Consider the following 20,214-nt stretch of genomic DNA (forward strand, 5'->3'; position numbering starts at 1 on the left):
CTTAAATAATTATCATAATTTACAATATATTTGTGTTGAGAAATAAAATTGTATATATATTATTAAATTTTACTTTTTTAATTAAAATTAAATGAATCGGATTTGTTCGGGTTTTGCAACCCCAGAACTAATACCCAAACCAATTAAGACTGGGTTTACACTACAAGAAAAACAACCTCTTGCCTCGCTTATAAAGCGTGCCAAAAAGTCAAAAAAAGAGTAGTGACAGCTCACCACACTTTTTGAACTATTAGCACGCTTTTGAAAGGGTCACATCTATGAGGATGCCAGGCTCTATCGCCATCCTTTTGGTGATCTATTGGCACACCTTATCTTTTTCTACGCTTTTATCTATTGCCATGCTTAAAAACGTGGCCATATATATAACCCTATAGACACACTTTTAAAGCGTGTCCTTTGGTGGACATACAACCATGCTTCAAAACTGTGCCAATAGTTAAAGATGTGGCTAGCTTTTGAAGTGTGCTAATTGTTCGATTATGGCCACATTTATTGAGTATGGCTATCGTGCACTACTGTACAAATATGGCCACATTTTTTAAGCATTGATATAAGTTAAAATATTAAGGTTGGTTTATGTCTCCTTATTAGCATCTAAACATTCAAATAAACTATATATTCATGTGCCTTTATATTTGTTTGTCCATTATTTTGAGACACTAAAAAAGAAAGAAATTGCAGTAAAATAGGAAGAGAATAATTTTGATGCACACTAATATATTATAGACATTATTACACAAATCAATTCAGTTCCTTAATCCAATGTGAGCTTTTGTCTTTTCTTGAGTTAGTGGATCAGAAATGCTACATTCATAATCAATAACTCCGACACTTGTTTATCTTTCTTTGTAAGATCCCCAAGTAACAATATATAAGGGGCCACAAATGATGATAGTTCCTCCCAATATACTGTTGTCATTCAAAAAAATAATAAGAAATAAAATATAATTCCAAAATGCCACTTTCTGATGCCAAAAAACAAAAATGAAACAATAACTTGAAGTGATAGCAGTAACACATACCTTCCCAAGTAAAGAGGACTACTAAGAAAAATTAGGGATAGAAAGGTATAACATGCAGGTTGAAGGGAGCTAAATAGGGCAATCATAATTGGCCCCCAAAATCTTGTTGCACCATGTTATTAATCCATAGGCAAGGGCATATAATTCCCTATGAAAGAAAAAAGATGAGAAAATATTTGTCACAACTTCTTGTTGAAACATATTAAAAATTTATTACTTACTCTTCTTTGTCAATAATCCCATTTTAACTTTTTCTACTGCATTCATGATTAATATGTTTGAACTCAATTTTTATTTAGATACATTGAAATAAGTTTGTTGAGTTAAGAAATTAACGAACATAATTGATGATGACAAACATTAGATTATTGGACTAATTACCAAATTAGCTTTTATTATTTTGGTTGAGTGATGAGGCCAAAAATCAATATATATAGTTGCAGCCCATTATGGAACAAATTGAACCTACTGGTGGGCTGCCAATCCAAAGGAAGCCCAAAAGGAAACAAAGCAAAGAAATCAAATTGGCAATCCCTCCAATTTGCTTTCAGTAAAGTGATGAGCGGATAATTTATACCCTTTTTGGCATTATTTTTACATAGTTTTTAGTATGTTTTAGTTACTTTTTATTATATTTTTATTAGTTTTTATTCAAAAATCATATTTCTGGATTTTAATATGAGTTTGTGTATTTTTCTGTGATTTCAGGTATTTTTTGGCTGAAATTGAGGGACCTGAGCAAAAATCTGATTCAAAGGCTGAAAAAGGACTGCAGATACTGTTAGATTCTGACCCTCCTACACTCGAAGTGGATTTTCTTGAGCTACAGAAGCCCAATTGGCACGCTCTTAATTGCGTTAAAAAATAGACATATTGGGCTTTCCAGAAATATATAATAGTTCATACTTTGTCTGAGATTTGATGGCCGAAACTGGCGTCCAAAGCCAGCCTAAAACATCTTGGCGTAAAACGCCCAAACTGGCACCAGAATTGGAGTTAAACGCCCAAACTGGCACCAAACCTGGCGTTTAACTCCAGGAACAGCTTATGCACGTGAAAGCTTCAATGCTCAGCCCAAGCACACACCAAGTAGGCCCCGGAAGTGGATTTCTGTACTATCTACACTTAGTTACTCATTTTCTATAAACCTAAGTCACTAGTTTAGTATAAAAACTACTTTTAGAGATTTATTTTATATCTTTGATCACTTTTGATCTTTGATCAGACTTTTATCATCTGTTGCTCACATTTGGAGGCTGGCCTCATGGCCATGCCTAGACCTTTTTTCACTTATGTATTTTCTACGGTGGAGTTTCTACACCCCATAGATCAAGGTTGTAGCTCTACTGTTCTTCATGAATTAATACAAGTACTATTATTTTTCTCTCAATTCACGCCTACTTCTTCTCCAAGATATACTCTTGTTCTTAATTTAGTTAAGTCAGAATGAAGGGGTGACCCGTGACAATCACCCAAATATTCGTTACTCGCTTAGCCAAGATCCGCGTGCCTGACAACCACAAAGCGGTCTGCATGATGTTCAACGTAGTCATTGGACGACAGCTGGAATATATTCTCTTGGATATCTAATACATGGACCGAGTCCGTGAGATTAGTATCTTCGTGGTATAGGCTAGAATCATTGGCAGCATTCCTGGGATCCGAAAAGTCTAAACCTTGTCTGTGGTATTCCGAGTAGGATCTGGGAAGGGATGACTGTGAAGAGCTTCAAACTTGCGAATGTTGGGCGCAGTGACAGTGTGCAAAAGGATCAATGGATTCTATTCTGTCGCTAGCGGGAACTGACAGATGATTAGCCATGCGGTAGCTGTACCTGGTATGTTTCATCCGAGACGAGAAATTCGACAGTTGATTAGCCGTGCAGAAACCGTAGAGGACCATTTTCACTGAGAGGATCTTACAGCTTACCATGGAAGGGAGCACGCATGGTTGGAAGAAGGCAGTAGAAAAGCAGAGATTCAGAAGCAACAAAGCATCTCCAGACGCTTATCTGAAATTCCAACCAATGAATTACATAAGTAACTTTATTTTATTTTATGTTTTATTTATATTTTAAGTATCAAAACCTCATAACCATTTGAAACCGTCTGACTGAGATTTACAAGATGACCATAGCTTGCTTCAAGCCGACAATCTCCGTGGGATCAACCCTTACTCACGTAAGGTTTATTACTTGGATGACCCAGTGCACTTGCTGGTTAGTTGTTCTGAGATGTGAAAAGTGTGAATCACGATTTCCATGCACCATAAAGCAACGTTCACTTTTTCCTCTTTGGTCAGAACTCAAAGAAAGAAAAGGATTAAGCAAGAGAGGTAGATGTCTAATCACCCAAATCAAACCAAATCAAGCTAAGGCAGAAGTTAAAGGTAACTTATTTCCTCTTGCATGCATCGTGCTTTCTTCTGCTCTTCCCTAACTCTCTGTCAGTCCAAATTGGGATACATGGAAAAGAGGACCTCTAATCAACACTGCTGTCAATCTATCGTCAAATGTGTGTCTTGGGGACCAAGTAGTGTTTCAATGACTCAGATCTGGTTTACCATTGAAAGACTGTTTGTCTATGCTTCCCTGAGGCTTTTGGTAAAGCAAGAAAGAGTCAGACTCAAACTTCCAATTTGGGGGATTAACTGGAAAAAGTGATATGGTAAGTTTGTAGCACACAGCTCAAGCAGTTGACATAGGAGAGAGCAACTCAGCAACATGCAAGGAGATACAAAAGAAGATTTTTCATCCTTCAGAAGCCAAGGAGAGATAACCAATTTTTGAGGTTTATGTTATGAGAAGAGTTCTCTGAAGAAGTTCACCAACTTGGACAGTGCTTCCTAGTCAAAGGAGCATTCTGCCAGAATGAGGAACTAAATCAGAGACATGCAAATTTGTTTCATCACATAGCAAAGAGGTTGTTAAAGTATTAATCTCCTTCATGTTTTATAGATTGTAATTTTCTTTTTAATGTTTATCTTTCTGTAATTTTTTGAGGTAAAAGGCAGAATGAGAGAGCTCAAGTAAAAGCCTAAGAGTGAAAAGAGGCAGAGTGATACACTTGAGTGAAAAGCCTAGAGTGATTTCAGATTTCTTTAGGTTGATTCTGTATCTTGTATCTTGTACCTATGAGGTACCCCTTTCTTAGTTGGGTGAGCACTAAGAGTGAAGAGTTAGGTATTAGCATAACCAAGTCAAGTTAAGTTAGAACTTGAGAGTGAAAGGATTGTGTCAATCCTATGGAATTGGTGTATGTAATACTTTAACTATAGTGGAAATTCCACCACTGTTGTGGGGGAGACTGGATGTAGGTTGCATTGCACAAGGCAACCGAACTAGGATACATGATGGTGTCAACTTCTCTTTTCCCTACTCTGTTCTGTTTTCTGATATTTATGAGACAAAATGAAATTGTCTCATAAATTTTCCACTACTGAGTTCAAACAGATTCAGATTGAAAGTTTATTTTAAAGAGTTATTTTATTAAAGTAAAAGAAGGTCATAGATTCAACCCCCCTTCTCTAAGCCTTTTACAACCTTCAATTGGTATCAGAGTCTTGGTCTCAATAATCAAGCTTCACCGCTTAGAGCAAAGGTCCAATGGTGAACAACTTGGGCACAACCACAGTTGCATACACTCTAACTGAAGGCCAGTCAAACAATAGGCCTCCCTTCTTCAATGGGAAGAACTATGCCTACTTAAAAGAGATGATGAGGATCTTCATCTAAACCATTGACTACAACATATGGAAGATTGTAAGCGGTCCCAAAATTTCAATAAAAACAAGTGCTGATGGAGTGGTGACTCCAAAAGAAGAAGTTGAATGGAATGATAACGACAAAAAGAAATTGGAGCTGAATGCTAAAGCCATTAACCTTCTTCACTGTGCTATCAGCTTTGAAGAGTACCAAAAGGTGTCTAGATGCAAGACAGCCAAAGAAATCTAGGAGAAACTCTAGGTTACACACAAAGGCACTAAACAAGTCAAAGAAATGAGGATTGATATGCTGCGAAAAGAGTACGAGATGTTTAATATGAAGGATGGAGAAAGCATTGATGAAGTGTTTGAGAGATTCTCAATCATAATCAACAACTTTGATGCTATGGGTACAACCTACTCAGAACAAACTCTAGTGAGAAAACTCCTTAGAAGCCTCATAAAGGAATGGGAAACTACTGCCACTGTCCTAGCTGAGAGCAATAACCTAAGCCCTATAACATATGATGAGCTGAGAGGAAAACTCCTTGCCTATGAAGCCACACACACAAACTCAGACTAAAAAAAAAAAGGGAATAGCCCTTAAGTAAAAAATAGAATAAAAAGAAAGCGAGTCTAGTGATGGTATTTCAGATGATGAACTTATGTTTTTTGTTAGGAGACATAGAAGGATGATGAAGAATAAAGGCAAGTACAAGGGTTCAAGCTCAAAAGAACACAAGTTGGACTTGAGCAAGGTGACTTGTCATCATTGCAAGGAGGCTGGACATTTTAAACTCAACTGTCCAAAGTTCAAGAAGGAGGACAAATGGAAGAAAGAAAAGAAGAGAGTGTTCATGGCATCTTGGGAGGAGCTTGACAATGACTCGAATGAGGAAAAAGATTCTAAAGGTGAAGATAAATCTACTTCATGGCTGGTAATGATCATCTTGATGAGGTAAATTATTATGACTTGTCCATAGATGATTTACATGCTATAATTGATGATCTTACACTAAATTCCTCAAAACTGTTGGATAAGTACACTAAATGCAAATCTGAAAAAGATATGTTGAAAGCTGAAAATGATTTTTTGTGAGAAAAGGTGAAGGAAACTGAATGTGCTTTGGATATTATTGAAGAAAACATATTTTTAAAATCTAAACTTGAAAAATTAAAGGTTAAGCACATTGTGGATCCTTCTCAAGAGCTTATTGCTGAAAACGAAAGATTAAATGAAATGATTAAAAGGCTGAATGGTGATTTAGCAAAATTTGCTCAAAGTTCTAGCAACTTGGACAAATTACTTGCAAGTCAAAGACCATTATTTGAAAAATATGGTTTAGGTTATGTAACCAAGGAAAGTGCAGTTTTTAATGATTGCTCTATGAAATTTGTGGCTTTTTCATCAAAAACTGAATCCAATTCCAACAAACCTGGTCTTGGATATGCTCCCACATATGAGGAGGAATTTGATGAATTTTACACCAGTGAAACTGAGCCATCATAAAATACCGAACCTACTCCAAATAGGTCAAGTCTAGGATATATTTCGAATAATGAGGTTGCTTTCAAAAATCCACCATTTTACAACAAAACCTCACATTCAAAAAGTCCAAAAGATTTTAAAAATTCTGGTTGGAAAGCTTTTGCAAAGAGAAAAAATAATAACAAAAATCAGTTTGTCAAAAGAAATGCACCTCCTCAAAAAACCAGAAAATTTCAGTCCTTTAATCATTTCCAGCATAATAACTCACATCAATTTCAGAAATATGCATCAGAAAATCATTGCTTTAACTATAAGAAATTTGGTCACTTATATGCACAATGCTTCATTGAAAAAAGAATTGTAGGAAACCAAATTTACAATGTTGTTTGTGATTTCAATGCACTTGGGCAACCAAGATGGATTAACTTCAAAGGATCCAAATTAATTTGGATGTCTAAGGTTACTTGAAGTTTTTTTATTGCAGATTTGCCTAGCATCCAAGAACAAAAGAGATATGTGGTACTTGGATAGTGGATGCTCAAGGCACATGACTGGAAGGTCAACTTTCTTCATCAAACTAAATAAGTATGATGGAGGTTTTGTGACCTTTAGAGATGATGGAAAAAGTAAAATAGTTGTTGTTGAAAAAGTAGGTAATAATCATTCTACCTTCATTGATGATGTCTTTTTGGTAAATGGGTTGAGGCATAATCTTTTGAGTATAAGTCAATTATGTGACTTAGGTTATTTAGTGACTTAGGTTATTTAGTGACTTTCAAAAGGTTAGAATGCTGTGTTGTAAATGAAAAGACAAATAAAGTGTTGTTTGTTGCCAACAGTTGTAATAATGTGTATGGACTTACCCTTGATGAACTAAAGGATCAAAATGTAGCCTGTTTTCATTCTAAAGAATCTGAAAAGTGGCTATAGCACAAGAGATTGGGTCATGCAAGTATGTTTCAAATAAACAAACTTGTTAAGAAAGGATTAGTAAGAGGTCTTCCTTCGATAAGGTTTGACAAAGACACCACTTGTGATGCTTGTCAAATGAGAAAACAAACAAAGAGTTCATTTAAATCAAAGGAAGACATATCTACTAAAAGACCACTTGAATTGCTACATATTGATTTATTTGGTCGAACAAGAACTCCAAGCTTAGGTGGTAAACATTATGGCTTAGTAATTGGGGATGACTACTCTAGGTTTGGTTGGGTTTTATTTCTTGCACACAAAAATGAAGCCTTTTCGGCCTTTGAAATCTTTTGCAAGAAAGTTCAAAATGAAAAGGATTTAAAGATCTCTTCTATAAGAAGTGACCATGGAACTGAATTTGAAAACCAATTATTTGAATCCTTTTGTGAGGAATTTGAAATATCTCACAACTTCTCTTGACCAAGGACACCACAACAAAATGGTGATGTAGAAAGAAGAAATAGAAGCATTCAAGAAATGACAAGAGCTATGCTTTGTGAGAGCAATGTTCTAAAATTCCTTTGGGCTGAAGCGGTTAATACAGCTTGCCACATTTTGAATAGAACCATCATAAGGAAAATTTTGAAGAAAACCCCTTATGAACTTTGGAAAGGCACCCTCCAAACTTGAACTACTTGCATATCTTTGGATGCAAATGTTTTGTTCTAAATAATAAAGACAATTTGGGAAACTTTGATCCAAAGGCATATGAGTGTTTATTCGTAGGATATTCCACAACTAGTAAAGCATATAGAGTTTATCATCAAGATGCTAGAATAATTGAGGAGTCCATACATGTTACATTTTGTGATACTAACTTGGTTTAAAGTATTTTGTAAGACTGTGATGCAGGGAATCAAGCTCAAAAGGATGATGAAACTGCACAAAATCATGAAAATGAAAATTCTGGATAAGCTGAACCAGAAACTGCAGCTGTTGAAAATCCAACAAGAGACAATTCTATTTTGTCTCATGAATCTGAAGGAAATCCTGAAACCAGTAGTTCCCTGAATCCCTTGGTGACTGAATCTGCCTCCAAGTCCACCAGACCTCGTGAATGGAGATTCTTGAAGAATTATCCTGAGAAATTTGTTATTGTGGACGTCTCTCATGGTGTTAAAACTCGGTCTTCAACTAGAAAGGCAAGTAAAGAGTCAAACATTGCTCTTCTCTCTCAAATGGAGCCTCAAAATGTCAAGGAAGCCCTTGATGACCCTTCTTATGTAAAGGCAATGGGGGATGAGCTTCATGAGTTTAAGAAGAACCAAGTTTGGACATTGGTTCCAAGGCCGAATGGAAGAAAAGTGACCGGCACCAAGTGAATATTTCAGAACAAGTTAGGAGAGGATGGTAGCATTACAAGAAACAAAGCAAGGCTAGTAGCACAAGGATATGACCAAGAAGAAGGAATAGACTTTGATGAATCCTTTGCCCCTGTTGCCCGAATAGAAGCCATAAGACTTCTTTTAGCTTATGCTGCTTTTTGTGGTTTTAAATTATATCAAATGGATATGAAATGTGCATTCTTAAATGGTGTGATAGATAGAAAAGTGTATATGGAGCAGCCATCTAGTTTTGAGAATAAAGAATTTCCTAACCATGTTTTCAAATTATCAAAATCTTTCTATGGTTTAAGACAAGCTCCTAAAGCTTGGTATGAGAGACTTAGCTCTTTTCTTTTGAAAAATAGTTTTCAAAGAGGCATCACAAAACTACTCTATTTATCAAAAATTCTAATAATTCTTTTATTCTAGTCCAAATATATGTTGATGACATTATTTTTGGATCAGCCAATGAATCCCTTTGTTCTGAATTTGGAAAACTCATGACAAGTGAATTTGACATGAGTATGATGGTGAACTTAATTTTTTCCTTGGGCTTCAAATTAAGCAAACTAAAAATGGTATTTTTATTCATCAAGAGTAGTATACCAAGGAACTAGTTAAGAATTTTGGTATGAAAAATGCCAAATCCATGGGAACTCCCATGCACCCTAATTCAAAATTAGATAAGGGAGAAACTGAGAAAGATGTAGATGAGACTAGGTATAGATGAATGATTAGCTCTCTTATGTACTTAACTTCCTCTAGACCTGATATTGTGCAAAGTGTTGGAATATGTTCAAGATTCCAATTAAAACCAAAAGAGTCTCATCTTTCTGCAGTTAAGAGGATCATTAGATATGTTCATGGCACATCCAATTTTGGTCTATGGTATCCTAAGATTGATGATTTTTCTACAGTTGGTTATTGTGATGCAGATTTTGCTGGTGATAGAGTTGATAGAAGGAGCACATCAGGCTTACGTTGCTTCCTTGGAAATTTCTTAAACGTTTGGTCAAGTAAGAAGCAGTTGACAGTGGCTTTATCCACTGCAGAGGCTAAGTATATAGCTGATTCTTCTTGTTGTTCTCAGCTTATGTGGTTAAAAATACAGCTTGCTGATTATAAATTAAATGCTAAAAATATTCCCTTGTTATGTGATAATATAAGTGCCATTAATATTTCAAAGAATCCAGTTTTGCACTCTAGAACTAAACATATTGAAGTGAGATTTCACTCAATAAGAGAACATATTCAAAAAGGGGATATTAGCATTCAATTTGTTAAATCAGAAGAGCAATTAGCTGATAATTTCACTAAACCACTAGCTGAGGACATATTCTGCATGCTTAGGACTAGTCTAGGGATTTTAAGTTATGATTCATTATTTGAAAATTGCTGATTTGTTTGTTGGAGTTTTTGTCTCATAAACAGGTATGAGACAATTCTGGGCATATGAATAACCTTCTTTGATCAGCGCTCTCTAGGCCCCACTGCACATGTTGAATCATCTAGACCAACTAAAAATCAGAATCTGGATGGTTCAATATGTTTCCTTAAACCAAACCACCTCTAGGCCCAATATGAATGTTACATGATCCATTTATTTGTTTTATGTTAGTTTATTTTTTTATTCCTTTTTTGTCCTTCAGTTAAAAGGTTTCAAATTTAAAATTACTTTCTATTTTATTTTTTAATAAAATCAAATCTTTCTTTTCGTGATGTCAAGTCCTTTCAAAGTTAAATCAGAGGTGATGCAGTTGCATGTTTTAAAAAAAAATTTTTGGCACGGTTACCAACACTCCTACTTCTTCCCTCATAACTCCTCCTCAAACTCTTCGGTTTCCTCCACTACCTTTATTGCTTCTCTTTGTTCAATACCAGAAACCACCCAAATGAGGAAGAAAATTGTTTCAAAAAAGCCTCCACGTGAAAGGATCTTCAAGCTTCTTGCAAAACAAAAACCTTCTACCCATTCTCAAGACCGAAATTTCACTCCCTCTCATTCTTCTCCTACCTCACTTCCTCGATCGGATCCAATGGCTCACACTAAGAATCCCTCAAGGTTTCCACCTTCAGCCAAGCAGATGTCACCACCAAAGGAACCTCCTTTTAAACCTGGTTCGTCGAAGCCAAGCTCTTCAAAAGGGAAATACCCAGCTGCTACCGAACCTATCTTTGAGCCCACTCAACCTAAGACAAGGTCTGTTCCCTTGCATTCTCAGAGAGGTAAACCTCGACTCCCTCTTAAATCTGTTAGAAAACTAGACATTAATCCCTCTGCACATAAATCTCACTTCATGACATCTCACTCCAACTATAACTCTTACAGATTTAAGTTTTCCATGAATAATGAGTTTTATAAAGGAGTTATCAAGTACCATACCCTGAGTCTCTCTTTTTTTGCTGATTTACCAACTTTGAAAAAGAAAGGTTTTCCTTTTGTTAAAAATTTGGAATTTCTAGACTGGAATCACCTTTTTAACATTAAAAAACCAGTGTATCCTCTTTTGGTCAAAGAGTTTTATGCTAACATGACATATCATGAGGGCATTGTTCATTCTTATATCAAGGGCCGAGATATTGTGCTAAACAATGAAACCATCAGTGATTCATTGAAATACACTGATGTTGGGGCTTGTGCTTATACTTCTGTTAAGTGAGATGAAGGAGTCGGTATCTCTTTCAATGATGCTTTGGCTCATATTTGTGAACATGATTCTCTGATTGATGGCATCACCCCTACTCATAAAGTTCTGGGTTATGAACGTGCTCAGTTGCACCATATTGTAAATCACATCATACTTCCTCAGAGTGGTTCATATCAAAGGGTATCTTATACTGACACTCTTGTTTTGTATGCCCTGCTCACTAAAACAGAAATTTCTTTTGCTTATTTGATAGTAAGATACATGTTTGACTCTATTAGAAGTGAGAAAGACAAAGCCCTTCCTTATAGCATATTTCTAACTTGTATTTTTGAGCATTTTGGTGTTGACTTGTCCAATGAGGATTATGAAAATAGACATTCATATCTAAAGGGAGGTGGTATAGTGAAACAGCAAAAAGGACCTACTCGTTCTGAGAGAGTGGTTCTAGATGATGAAGATGACGAGTTCATTCTTGAGGAATCTCCTTCTCCTTCCACTGAGGGCACTTCCATCTCCACTGGACAAAAATCTGCTCTGTTTAATGTTGTTCGAGATATGGTCTAAGAATTTGTCTCTCAATCCAATCATATGATCGCCATGAGTAAGGAACAAAGGAAACTGACAAGCAAGCATGAGAACTTCCTCTGAAAATCAAGAGACAGAGTGGCTGTCTTTATGAAGTTTATTGATAATCTTCAACAAGATGAAGATCATGCCACTGATGCTGAAGAGGAAGCTGATTCTGAGGAAAATGGTTCAGATGCCTAGATTTGTCTCATGTTGCTGCTGCTGTCTGCTCGCTTTTGTCTCATGAAAACTGTTTCTCTTGTGTTTTTTTGAACTGCTTTCTGTTATTCTGGATGATTATAATACTTTAACTACTGCTGCATTTATTTTAAATTAATTTGGTATTTTAGACTGTGCATTAACACTTTCTTGCAGGTTTTAAGGTGTGGATTTTACTTGATATTGACTATTTTCCACCCTTGATGACAAAAGGGGGAGTAATAGCATGATTTGTGATTTTTTTATTGTTGTTGATTTTTTTGTGAATCTTGATTGATGCCACTATGATAATCTTAAATTAGTTGCTGTCATGCGAATTTTGAATGTAAATTTCAGTTTATGAATCCGTCTTACATGATAAGCTGCTATGTCTTGCTTAGTTTTGGGCATCAAAACTTGAACTGTTTTTTTTTTTTGTGTTTTGCCGTGTCTTGGTCAATCTTGAAGCTCTATTCTTGTTCGAATTTTTTGAGCAGCTTCTGAAATAAACACTTGATTAAAAGTGCTGTTATGACATGCTCAGTACTGGGCTGGATTTGTGTTGATGATTGTGTAATATCCCTTAGTCAAATTGAAGTATGTATAGCTCTTTTTGTATTCTCTATAAGAATAATAAACAGGAAGAAAGATAAGAGCATAAATCAAGGGGGAGCTACTCTTGAAAATAAAAGGGGGAGCAACAGAAAAGCAAGTGACAACATTCAAAGGGAAGTTTCTTAACTTTATTCAAACTTAATTCCTTTTGATCATTATTTCAATTATGTTTGTCATCAAGGATGAGATTGTTGAGTTAAAAAATTAACAAACATAATTGATGATGACAAACATTAGATTATTGGGCTAATTACCAAATTAGCTTTGATTATTTTGGTTGAGTGATGCAGGCCAAAAATCAATATATATAGCTGCAGCCCATTATGGAACAAATTGAACCTGCTGGTGGGCTGAAAATCCAAAGGAAGCCCAAAAAGAAACAAAACAAAGAAATCAAATGGACTAATTGAATCTAAGACAACCTAAGCCCGATTTGATATCTCTCAAGCCAATCCCTCCAATTTGCTTTCAGTAAAGCAACGTTCACTTTTTCCTCTTCGGTCAGAACTCAGAGAAAGAGAGAGAAAGCTTAGTTCCTAAGCTGTTTACCAAAGAAGCAAGAAAGAGAAGGATTAAGCAAGAGAGGCAGAGGTCTAATCACCCAAATCAAATCAAACCAAGCTAAGGTAGAATTTAAAGGTAACTCATTTCCTCTTGCATGCACCGTGCTTTCTTCTCCTCTTCCCCAACTCTCTGCCAGTCCAAATTGGGATACATGGGAAAGATGACCTCTAATCAACACTGCTGTGAATCTATGGTCAAATATGTGTCTTGGGAACCAAGTAGTGTTTCAATGGCTCAGATCTAGTTTACCATTGAATGACTGTTCCAATTTGGGGATAAACTGGAAAAAGTGATATGGTAAGTTGGTAGCACACAGCTCAAGGAGTTGACCTAGAAGAGAGCAACTCAGCAATATGCAAGGAGATACAAAAGAAGATTTTTCATGCTTCAGAAGCCAAGGAGAGATAACCAGTTTTTGAGGTTTATGTTATGAGAAGAGTTCTCTGAAGAAGTTCACCAACTTGGACAGTGCTTCCTAGTCAAAGGAGCATTCCGCCAGAATGAGGAACTAAATCAGAGGCATGCAAATCTGGTTCATCACATAGCAAAGAGGTTGTTGAAGCATTAATCTCCTTCATGTTTTACAGATTGTAATTTTCTTTTTAATGTTTATCTTTCTGTACTTTCTTGAGGTAAAAGGAAGAATGAGAGAGCTCAAGTAAAAGCCTAAGAGTGAAAAGAGGCAGAGTGATACACTTGAGTGAAAAGCCTATAGTGATTTCAGATTTCTTTAGGTTGATTCTGTGTCTTGTATCTTGTACCTGTGAGGTACCCATTTCTTAGTTGGGTGAGCACTAAGAGTGAAGAGTTAGGTATTAGCATAACTAAGTCAAGTTAGGTTAGAACTTGAGAGTGAAAGGATTGTGTCAATCCTGTGGAATTGGTGTATGTAATACCTTAACTATAGTAGAAATTCAACCACTGTTGTGGTAGAGACTGGATGTAGGTTGCATTGCACAAGGCAACCGAACCAGGATACATAATGGTGTCAACTTCTCTCTTCCCTGCTCTGTTCTATTTTCTGATATTCATGAGACAAAATAAAATTGTCTCATAAATTTTCCGCTGCTGAGTTCAAACAGATTCAGATTGAAAGTTTATTTCAAAGGGTTATTTTATTAAAGTAAAAGAAGGTCATAGATTCAATCCCCTTCTCTAAGCCTTCTAAAACCTTCAAAGTTGAATAGTTCTGAAAATGGTAATAACTAATAAGGGATGTTGAGAATTACCAAAAAATTTTAGAGACTCACGGTGTAAAGAACAGCAAGTATTTCTGACGACCTCAAAATCCAGTCCATTAAACCATGAGACACGAACGTTGATATTATCACCATCAATCTAACTCCAAAAATGTATGAATATGCTGTGAGATATGTTTATGGGATACATTTTCAGTAATTGTGCCCGAAATATGATCCATAGTAACATATTAAAAATGCCAACAACTTTGCATGTAACAAAAAAACCTGTCATCAAATAATGAAATGTATATATATATATATATATATAAAGGGATAGGTACCAGAGTGGCTAGAGAAGCAGCCATGGACAAGCAGTGCCCTATTATGCATATAACCCTAAGATTGAATTGATCTAATCCTATATACTTAAACCCATCAATTAACATTCCAGATGCATTTTGTGATCCATGTTGCAATCCTGCTTCTGAATTTCCTATAACAACTGGACCACGATATACAATCATCAATATGGCACCAGAGACATAGATAACAGTTCCACCAACCTTTGCCATACCCATGGTTCAGAAAATTGGACTGGACTGGCCGATCAAACCGGTTCAATCATGAACCGACAATGCCAGCGGTTCGGTCTACTACCTAAAACCGCTGGAAAACTGTCGAACCGGCCGGTTCGAATAAAATGACGCCGTTTTTTTATTTGTAAAAAAAAAAAAGCTGATCCACTCGTGAACCAACCCCCCCTCTTCCCCCAATCATTCCTTCATTTGTCACTCCCTGGACTAGAGAACTCTGAATCAAAGGGAACCCTAGCCCTTCATCGCCGCCGCCGTTCCCAGGTCCACAGCGCCGCCGCCATCCCCAGGTCCTCAGCACCGTCGTTTCTTCCTCTTTGCCGTATCTGGAACCCAATAACTCGGCAGTCCTCTTCATCTTTGCTGGCTCCTCGGCACAGAACCCAGGTTAGTGGCTTCTCGTCTTCATCTTCACTGAATGTTTGGTCTTCTTCTTTTTTTCCTTAGTTTTGAAATTGTTGTTCTTCAGTCTTCTTCTTCGTTCTTCTTCTTCAATTTTTGTTCCATTTTTCTTTAATTGTTCTTCTTCAGCCTTGGTTTGAAGTTACCCTCTGAATGTTTTGTAAACTCACTAAATTGTAATTTCCTAGTTTGTTGATGGATCTATCTTGTATTTGTTGATTGCTGATGGTGAAAATTTTACAAATTTGCAAATTTGTATGTATGGTTCTGATTGCTCTGTTACTCTAATTAGTTGATGGTTTTGATTACTCTGTTAAATACTTAAATCATGTATATTAAAATAAACTTACTCTGTTATATCATTTGTATCAACTAGAAGTCCAGAACACCTAATACAGTAATACTTACTCTATTACTTTATTTTAGTGTTTTCTAATTGCTCGATGGCTCTGATAGTGTTTTACTGGTTTACCAGTTGCTGATGGCTCCTAATTTGTTTGTTGCAATATTGTTGAATGCTGTAGGCAGAATTTAGATATGGTCTTGTTGACGATTTTTTTATTTTTCATTGTGTTGTGGTTATTTTTAATTTCATATCTATTTTGTTAATTTCAGTTATGGATAATAGTATTAATCAAGAAGCAATTGCTGATAACAATAATTCTATGAATAATAACTTGCCTGTCAATCCTCTTATTTTGAATGATGCTGCTAATCCTAATCCCCCTAGTACTAATGAGAGTCAGTCACAAGGTTCTTCTAACTTACAAAGAAAAATAAATTTAGCTTGAAAATATGTTGCTCTACAAATAGTGAATGGAAAATCACAATTTCAATGTTTATTTTGTCTACAAGTTTTCAATGGAGGCAGAATTCACAAGATGAAGAAACATCTAGCAAAGATTACTGGAGATGTGAAAAAATATCCCAAAGTTCCATATGATGTGGAAAAATAGATGAAAAATTTGTCGAAAGAAATTCGGACCAACAAAAACAAAAGAAAAGTAAGTTTTAGTGAAGAGGGTGGTGATGAAGTAGAGGATGCAATTGATGAAGCAATAGCTCAAGAAGAACAGCAGTGTACTTCGAGTCAGCATGTGGTTGGAGGTGATCCAAACAAAAAAGCCAAAGTTATTCCTCCTATGTTTGCACCAAGAACAACTCCAGGAGCTCAACCAAGTCTTAAAAGTGTTTTGCAAAATAAAGAGGCTATACATGAGGTTGATAAACGGTTTGCTCAGTGGCTTTTGGATTGTAAAATTCTATTTAATGCTGTGATGTCACCATTTTTCCAAGATATGCTGGATGGTGTTGCTGGTATTGGCCCTGGTTATAAGGGTCCTTCTTATGATAAGTTAAGGGTTCACTTGTTGGCTGATCTTAAAAGAGAATGTCAAATGCTAGTTGATAGTTATAGGAGTGCATGGAAAGAAATTGGATGTACCCTTATGGTTGATGATTGGACAGATCAAAGACAAATAACGTTAATCAATTTCCTGGGGTATTATTCTAAAGGTTTGTGCTTTGTGAAATCAATAGATGCTTCCAGTATCGTAAAATATGCTTCACACTTGTGTAATTTGTTTTCTGATATGATTGAATGGATTCGCCCTAATGATATTGTGCATGTTGTGACTGACAATGCGGCCAATTATGTTGCTGCTGGTAGGCTTATCAACAAAAAATGTGATAATATCTATTGGTCACCATGTGCTGCTCATTTCCTTAATCTTATTTTAAAAGATATAAACAGCATGGCGCATATTTCTAACCTTGTAACACGTGCTTCAAAGATCATAGTCTTTGTGTACAATCATATGGTTTTCTTATCTTGGCTAAGAAAAAGACCTGATTGGAGAGAAATTGTACGTCCTGGTGCAACCCATTTTACAACTGTGTTTATCATATTGAAAAGCATCTTTGACCGTAAAAAGATTTGCAAGCATTGGTTGTAGATTCATTTTTCACTGGTCACAAATTCGAAAGGAGTTCTACTGGTAGAGTTGTGAGTGCTATTATTTTGGATTGCAAATTTTGGGATGATTGCTTTACTGAATGTAAACTTGTGGGCCCTCTGATTAAATTACTAAGGATTGTTGATGCTGATGACAAACCATCTTTGGGATATGTTTATGAAGGAATGCTAAGGTCAAAAGATACAATTAAAGAGATGTTTAGGCAAAACAAGACTGCATATCAACCGTACACAGATATTATCAACTCAAGATAGGACAAGCATTTGAAGAAAGATTTTCATGCGGCAGCTTACTTCCTGAATCCTTCATTCTTTTTTAATGAAAATTATAAAGAAGCAGCTGATGTTATACGAGGTTTGCTTGATCTTGTTATCTTGTATTGCAAGTGTAACAATTTGGATTCAATTGAGGCAATGAAAGAAATACATTTATATAGAGATCGGAAGGAAAGCTTTGATAAACCAGAAGCTATTCGAGCTGCATCTAAACTTAAGCTTGGTAAGAGTATTTGAATATTTGTTTAATTAACAGTAACTTGTTTTATGCTCTTATGTTCTTAACTGATAACTTATAATATGTTATGGTTTTATAATTGGTAGATGAATGGTGGAAGTTATTCGGTAGCTATGCTCCATGTTTACAAAAGATATCTGTTCGCATTCTTAGCCAAGCGTCTGCTTCTTCTGGGTGTGAGAGAAATTGGAGTCTTTTTTACCAGATTCATACAAAGAGAAGAAATAGATTGGAGCATGATAGATTGAATGATATTGTGTATGTTACTTATAATTTGCGTCTTAAATCCAGGTAATATATGTTTCATGAAATATCATATTGTTTCATACGTAATTTTTATCATAACAAATTTGTAAATTATTAATTCTTCATATATGGCATTTAACTTTTTAGGAAGGAAAAAGAAAAAAGAAAGCAAAAGACACAATATGATCCAATTGATTATGAAAGCATCAGTCTAGTTGACTTTTGGGTGACTGAAGAGGTTGTAGAGAAAGAGCCTGATCTTCCTAGTAATATGGATGACTTATTGCATGAGTAGAGTATTATAGTTTATTTTCTAATGATTTATTAGAATTTTGTTAGTTTATAATGTAATGATAACATGTGTATTTTATTAGGTGAAATTGATGCTGATTTATATCAAAGTGGCGGTGGTAGCAGTGGTCTTTATGCTACATCTCTTGATTCTTCCGCTCAAGAGGGTGGGAATGAAGGTGAAGATGATCCCACCGAAGCAGATTTGCAATAAGTTCTTGCGGATTTTGATGATTGATAAATCATGATGTTGGAATTTAATATTTAGATATATTTTTTTACTATTTAACTTTTGAGGCTGGATTTTGATAAGATCATATGGATTTGATTGATGATATTTTATGTAGTGTTTTAAATTTTGAAGATATTTTAAGATTTATATTAGACTATAATTATATTTTAGGATGTTTATTTATAATTTATTTATTATTCTATTCTAAAACGGTTTTTCTGGTTGAACCACCGGTTGGACCAGTGAACCAGTGAACCAATGACTAGAGCGGTTTGATGACCGATCCGATTTTTAGAACCTTGGCCATACCTTTATACCTTAGCAAGTTCATTTTTTCTATGCTGCATGAATAAGTTGAAAAATCATATGGAAAAATGCAAAACACACAGAAATATATAGGAATGAGTGAGAGAGAAATTGACCCTATGATTAGAGAAAAGATAAATTTAAAGACTGGAACTGAAACAAAAAACTTAAAAATATTAACAAATGAAAGTGCATTCAACTAAAAACAGAAAATAAAACTTGCAGCAGCAAAGCAGCACCACAGAAAATAAATCCAACAGTAGAAAATACCTTTTAAAAATGTCATATGTGGTAAGCATAATGCTGCAAAAACAAAGAAAGAAGAGAAAATGGTAACAAACTAGGTTCAGATAGTCTGGCCTGAAGAGGTCGGTCGCCTTGTCGCTAAACATCCCGGGTCAGACAGCTCGACCCAGGGTATGAACGGTGCCCCTGCTCGAGCTTGGTCTTTCTTTTGAGGTCGAGTCTTAGTTTTAGGACTTCGATCCTTCTCTGGTGAAGCCGAACTCGAGCATTTTGTCGACTTTTTCTTTGTAGAGTTCTGCTTTGAATGCGGAACATTTTCTTTTGAATTTTTATTCTTTTGAAAACGCGCGTCTCCTTGCTTTGGGAATGCGCGAGGGTTTAATAACCTCATTAATTTTTTTAATTCTCCGTTTCTTCGTTCATTTTGAACTTTTCACAAAAACGGTTTTTCTTTGTTTCTTTGCTGTAACTTCCCCTTTTCTTTCTCCCTTTCAGTTTTTGCCTCAGACTTGCATTTTCGCGTTTCTTTCCGCGACGTCATCTGGTGATTCTTGGTGTTTTTCTTTGCTCGAAAGGCGATTCCGTCTCTTCGTCTTCAATCTCTTTGAAGTTTTTTCCTTTGTTCAGGTTGGTTCTTGTTCCACTTCTTTACTTCCTTCGTCGCTTTACATTCGGTTCTTGGTAAAGTTTTGATTTTGCTTGTTATGCTCGATTGTTGCTGGGGTGCATGTTTTTCTAGTTTTTTAGCCTTGTGTATGCTCTTGAGTGGGTTCCCTGTCAGCTAAGGATTTTGTGTGTTTGTTTTTAGTGCTCCTTTGTGTGTTGTTACTGGGGCTTTTATGAACCTGTTTGCTTTCTCCAAAAGATTGCTCCTTTGATGACTTTCGCCATGTTGGTAATTTTGCTGATGAATTTTGTAGAAAGTAACGATTTTTCTGGTGGCTCATTTTTTATTCTGAAAAAAGGTTTGCGTCTTTGATGATTTCCACTTGGCATGTTTTGTTACTTGGTAGTTCCTTTGCTGATAGATTGAAACTGTAGTTCGAGAGGTGGCTTATTTGGTTTGTAGCTTTCTTTTCGGAGTGTTGACTGAAAGAAGATTCGT

The 20,214-nt window shown here is 35.8% G+C and overlaps 1 pseudogene; it reads right to left on the reverse strand.

Annotated features, from left to right (window-relative positions):
- Positions 1–857: 857 nt before the first annotated feature.
- LOC148553645 (WAT1-related protein At3g45870-like) lies at positions 858–20,000 on the reverse strand (annotated as a pseudogene).
- Between the last annotated feature and the right edge of the window lie 214 nt (positions 20,001–20,214).

This window comes from Arachis ipaensis, chromosome B7 (assembly GCF_059453495.1).
Source record: "Arachis ipaensis isolate K30076 ecotype BB chromosome B7, ASM5945349v1, whole genome shotgun sequence".
Classification (NCBI taxonomy): domain Eukaryota; kingdom Viridiplantae; phylum Streptophyta; class Magnoliopsida; order Fabales; family Fabaceae; genus Arachis; species Arachis ipaensis.